This window comes from Cornus florida, unplaced genomic scaffold, assembly GCF_030987335.1.
Source record: "Cornus florida cultivar Cherokee Brave unplaced genomic scaffold, ASM3098733v1 CherokeeBrave_3.0.0_Hap2_Chr08, whole genome shotgun sequence".
Classification (NCBI taxonomy): Eukaryota; Viridiplantae; Streptophyta; class Magnoliopsida; order Cornales; family Cornaceae; genus Cornus; species Cornus florida.
In genome coordinates, this window is record NW_026775578.1 from 41,544,347 (window position 1) to 41,550,755 (window position 6,409).

The window sequence follows — 6,409 nt, forward strand, 5'->3', positions numbered from 1 at the left end:
CACATTTAAACAAATAATTAAATTTATTAAACAAGTAAACAATTAGCCAAGAAATCAACTAAATAATTAAATGCAATTAAAATAATTTTTAAAAAATACCGAGACTATCCTTTTAAAATCAGGGGTATTACACTACGGGAAATGTATTGATTTATTTTTTGAAAAATAAATTTGAAGTATATGATACTTTCAATAAGTGGAAGACTATGGCGGAGAATGAGACAAGCTCGAAGGTGAAATGTTTAAGGTTTGATAATGGTTAATGGGATCAGAATAGAGAAGACTATTCCTAAAACACTGCAATAGAATGGGGTTGCAGAATACATAACAGAACCTTGAATAAGCGTGCTCGGAGTATTAGGATACATGCTAGATTGCCTAAAATGTTTTAGGCTGATGCAGTTAACACTGTAACATACTTGATCAATCGGAGACCTTCTGTTCCTGTAGATGGAGGCTTATTAGAGGAAGCTTGGAGCAAAAAGGAGGTAAATCTTTCACATCTAAAAGTCTATGGTTGTGTTTCATATATGTGCATATAAATTCTGATACGAGAGGCAAGCTTAATCCAAAGTAAAAAAAAAAATGTACTTTTATTGGGTATGACACTGATGAGTTTGGTTATTGGTTTTGGGATGATCAAAACCGGAAGATAATTAAGTGCAGAGATGTCATGCTCAATGAGAAAGTAATGTATAAGGATAGGTTATCAACATATTCTACTAATGTAGGTGCTCATACTGAAAAGGATGAGTTTGTTGAGTTAGAGGAAATCACCGAGGAAGATGTGCAGAAGAAAGTTCAGAACAATCCAGAAAATATAGTTCCACAGGTGGAACAAGGCACACCTACTACTACATTGAGACGGTCTTGCAGAGTCTCCAAACCTACGCAGTGTTTTTCACCTTTTTTACACTATTTGTTGTTGTCTGATGGTGATTCAACCAAGTGGGAGTCAGCTATGCAGGATGAGATTGACTCACTTATGTTAAATTAGACATGAGAGCTAACTGAACTACCAAAGGGCAAAAAGGCTTTACATAACAAGTGGGTTTACAGAATCAAGGAAGAACATGATGGCAGCAAACGTTACAAAGCCAGATTGGTTGTGAAGGGATTTAAGCAAAAGCATGGTGTTGACTACACTAAGATTTTCTCCCTAGTTATAAAGTTGATTACAATCAGTTTGATGCTTGGAATTGTGGCTGCAGAAAATTTGCATCTAGAGTAGTTAGATGTGAATATTGCCTTTTTCCATGGTGATTTGGAGGAAAATATCTGTATAAGACAACCACAGGGATTCACGGTGCCAGAAAAGCAGGGTTTGGTATACAAGCTGAAAAAGAGCTTGTATGGTTTGAAACAGGCCCCCAGACAGTGGTACAAGAAGTTTGATGGATTCATGGGTAGTAATGGTTTCACGAGATGCTATGGAGATTATTGTTGTTATGTTAAGAGGTTTGACAACAGTTACATTATCTTACTAGATAATATGTTGGTTGCTGGGTCAAGTCTCGAGGAGATTAAAAATCTGAAAAAACAGTTGTCTATGCATTTTGCGATGCAAGATTTGGGTGAAGCAAAACAGATTCTTGGCATGAGGATTTGAGTGGGTGGTACTCTGAAGCTGTCAAAAACAGAGTATGTTAAAAATGTTCTCAGCAGGTTTAGTATGCAAGATGCAAAACCAGTGAACACCCCATTAACTAGTCACTTCAGACTAACTAAGGAACAGTCGCCTAAGACAGAGCTAGGAGGAGCTAGCATACATGGAAAGAATTCCATATGCCTCAATCATTGGCAACATAATATATGTCATGGTTTGTACTAGACTGGACATAGCACATGCAGTGGGAATTATGAGCAGGTACATGAGTAGTCCAGGTAAGCATCATTGGGAGGCGGTTAAAAAGATCCTTAGATACTTTAAGAGTACTATAGAAACATCACTATTTTTTACGAGGAAAGGGATTGCATTGCATGGTTATGTTGATTTAGACTTGGCTGGTGATATGGATAATAGGAAGAGTACTACGAGGTATGTGTTTACTTTGGGTGATACAGTAGTGAGTTAAGTCTCTTAGTTATAGAAGATTGTGGCTCTCTCGACCACAAAAGCTGAATATGTTGCAATTACAGAAGCTAATAAGGAGATGATTTGGTTGCAGGGATTTTTGGAAGAATTGGATAAGAAGCAAGAGAATAGTATTTTGTACAATGATACTCAGAGTGTTATTCATCTTACAAAGAATCCGGCGTTCCATTCCAGAACAAAGCATATACACTTGAGGTACCATTTCATACGCTCACTTTTGGAGGATAAAGTTTTTTCACTTAAGAAGATCTATGGGAGTAAAAATCCAACAGACATGTTAACCAAGGTAGTGACAATTGAGAAACTGAAGCTTTGTTTAGCATCAGTTGGTGTTCAAGCTTGAAATCAGAGGAGTGAGTTGCTGTGGTGTTTTGCTATACATGAAGGCATGTGGGAATTGACAGTTTGATGTTTATCAGTCTCTAAGTGGGAAATTGATGGGTAGTGTGGAGCCTGATAGATAATGTACACTAAGCCCCAACTTTGCGGTAAGTTGGCGGGGGGTTACAAGGGGGCAAAGACCCCTTGCTTGAACGTATGGGTTCGGGGGCTTGCCCCCAACGGGCCCGACCCGAATTTTTTGGAGGGTATTTTGGTAATATTTACACTTGTTATGTTGCCCTAGGTATTTATTAATTTCTAAACTTTCTGTATCTGCTGTTATTTTTTGATTTTCATGGTGAAAATCTCTGCAACTCTTGGACGTAATCCTGATTTTGGGTGAACCAAGTAAAATATGTGTGTTCTTCTGTATGTGTGTTAGATCTCTTTCTTGTGTTTTTTTTGTTTAATTTCGCAACAAGTACAAATATTGTGGATTTGTAGTATTGTGGCCGAATTTTACGGTAATTGGTACAATAAGATCCTCTAGCATTGTACTTGGCTTACAAATCAGATCATTTTTATTTCCAATACTCGAGAGGAATCGGTTCAATAAGTAATGATTCTACGCGGTGCTTAGTCTCCTGGTCTTCAACACCATGCCCATCTCCATATTGGTACATGCATTGCGCCATCCTAGCAAGGTTCATTGCAACCGAAATGAAACTCTTAGAGAAGGGTGAAACGGAAAATAGATCTTCATTCATTTTTTTCCATGTTTCACCTATCAAGTACTTAATGTGATCGCGCGCTTCTTCTTCAGAGGCACCTGTTTCGTGAATGTAACATTGGATCGATTTAGGGACATCCCCTCTTTCTAGCTCATCCTAAATAAAGAGAAAAATAAATCAGCCGTTAGTTACTTCATGAAACAGAGAAATGAGGACCATAAATGGAAGATACATTACTAAGAGTATGGCATTGCGCGCATACCAAAGAAGTTCCCAAGTCATCTGCAAGGCGAAGAACCATGGATGAGCACCGGAGTATACTTGGATATCTCTCTAAGCATTCCAAGGCCTCCTTTGTTATGGGATTTTTAATGAAAAAATAAGCATGAACCAGTATTAGAGGAGCCGAAATCGACATCCAGGCATTTTCAAGGTATTCACTCAAGGTTGGTGTATATCCACTGCAGTACCACTTTGCCTCAATTTAGTAGGATTTACATAGTTCTGCCCACTGCACTATAGATCAGAACAAATGAAGTCAGTATACAAAACTACAACATATGAAGAAATGATAGCAAATATATGCAAAGAAATGATTAGCTAAAGAGAGTAAAAACAGTACCATTTTCTTCAAGTATGAAATAATACAAGAACCCTGTTCCTTTTGAAAATCGTAAGCCATGTCATTTATGGAGTTGTAGAGAGCAAGGAAACATATCTTCATATAGTGTGGAAGTTGCTCTATAGCATTGATATCCCACCTGAATATATATATATAAATATTAGCATTTATATAATTAGCAAACATACAATCAGCAGATACTGTCTCTCCCTATTAATTCATAGTCTTGAGACTCAAAATCCTTAGTTAGAGTAGGTCATGGAATGCAACTTGGTTGTATGTTCAAAGGAAGTGAAGTAGGGTTTATGCTTTTCATCACCAACCTCTCAATGGCATCAGTAAAGAGCTCGAGTTCATCTATTGTACCATACACGTCGTAGATATCGTCGATTGTTGTTATAAGAACATTGACCTTTGTGGCCATCCTCCTTGCATATCCAAATTGATGATCAGAAAATGCACCTATAGTCCAAAAATAGTTCTCCATCAATCTATCCCTAGCAAAGCTCAAGTTTTCAACAAAACCATTACTATTTCTCCACCACCTACATAAGAGCCAAGGAAGGAAAAAAAAAAAAAAAAAAAAAAAAAAAAAAAAAAAAAAAAATTAGTAGCTAGCTTTATGGCTATAACATTCTTTGTTAAATTTGAAATTGATAAATAAAAATCTGCATCCTCTTAACTAGTTACCTTGACATGTGTTTCATTTCATCCAAATGTGTTGCTTGCACCATGTTAAAATCCAATTTGGCAAACTCAAGCAATAGTGGATTCATGTCATGTCTTCTCTCATATACATCTATGAACCACCTTGTCTCTAATCTTTGTACCCTCCAATGCATTGGAAGCTCCAAGGAGTGTGTCACTTGCATGGCAACATTTTCATCCATGTACATGTTCTGCTCGAGATTTTCTTTGAGATGTCTGGTCGCGAAATCTTTGGCCTCCTCCAACAAACTTTCACCTTCTATTGAAAAGTATGAAGCTTCATACAGACATAGAAGTCCCTTGGTATCTCCACAATGGCATACCTTAAATTTTCCATTATTCTTGCTCATGAAACACTTGAAAACATCTGCAATAAAAGGAGATTACATGACATATATTATACTCTCTTTTAATTTGAATCCTAAGGAGTTGACTAGTTGAAAAAGATTTGGACTGTAATGCCTCATGAAGTAGAAGTATAGGTCTCATAATCTATTCCTCCTAAGTACAAATAATTTCTTAAGAGTCACGCCCGCAGACATAATCTGATCTTTACCCGATCCGTGTTGAGGTGCCGTGCCCAATTTTTGTAGATTAGTCGGGACAAAACCCCAACACCCGATTATCGTAAAATAATAATAAGGTATATTATACAGTGAAGTGGTTTACTTCAAAATACTTTATGTCCTATGATACTTGTCTGCTTTGAGGAATGTTAAAGAGTTCCCAAAGTGAATAAGTATTATGGAATTCAAAAAATAAATAATAATAATAATAATAATAATAATAATAATAATAATAAATAAATAAATAAAATAAAATACTTGCATAACTCCAAGAATACGTTGGGGACATTGAACACTTGTTGCCTGAGGAGTCTAAATTGAAGAATACAACTTCCAATATTCTAGAAATTTCATCCTTAAAGTGATAGGATAGTCCAAGCCTCTGCAAAACATCCACAAGTTCAAGTTGATCCAATGGATCCATCATCACTTGTGCAAGCATCATCTTCACTCTCTCCTTCAGCTTTTCGGCTCTCCTTGTGTATTCTTCTCCCTACATTAATTATTAAGGTTTAATAACACACACACACACACACACACACATATATATATAAACATACACAATGATGTTTGGGAGCACATGACTGAATTTGAAATTCAAGAAAATTTAGTATATATAGATTTACGTTACCGTATAGACACCAGAGAGTGATTGGAGATAATGATTTTCCCAAATGGAAGGTTTGTAATTTGCCGACCTCCGAACAACCGTCTGAATGGAAGTGGAAGCTTTAGCACCATTGAGAGAGGCACAGACCTTGCTAGATGATCTCTGCGAAAAAAGCTGTCTACCATGTGGACGTGCAGTGAAAATGCATAGATGGCTTGAAGATAACATTGCAAAAGCCATCTTGACGTTTACAACATGAAAATTATTATTGTTGTATACTACTTTATATAGTAGATTATGAGACCGGAACGGATCCTCTTTAAGAAAATTTGTCTCCTAGCATTTACAAGTATTTAATCATATATAGGATTGTTAAGGCCTTACATCAACAACTTAATTAACTAATAAATATAGTATCATTCCTAGAAAATTTGTCTCGAAACATTTTAGAATTCAATTTAAAAATTTTCTTCAACATAAATGAAATAAATATGTTAAAATAAATATACATGTTAAAAAGCTAAATGAATCTAACTAGTGGAGTTAAATATGAGAAAATGAGAAAAGAAAAATGAAACCTTCCCATTAATTAAAACATGATTGAGCCAAATGAAACGGACATGGAAAAACAAAAAAAAATTATAAATAACAGCAGTTTGAAGAAGAGCGATGATGCAAGGAGAAATAAATTACAGGGAAAAAAAAACTTATTCAATATTTTATTTACTTTATGTTGAAGAAAAATTTTCGCTTATG

At 35.8% G+C, this 6,409-nt stretch overlaps 1 pseudogene; it reads right to left on the reverse strand.

Annotated features, from left to right (window-relative positions):
• Positions 1 to 2,997: 2,997 nt before the first annotated feature.
• Positions 2,998 to 5,893, reverse strand: LOC132270126 ((-)-alpha-terpineol synthase-like; annotated as a pseudogene).
• Positions 5,894 to 6,409: the final 516 nt, after the last annotated feature.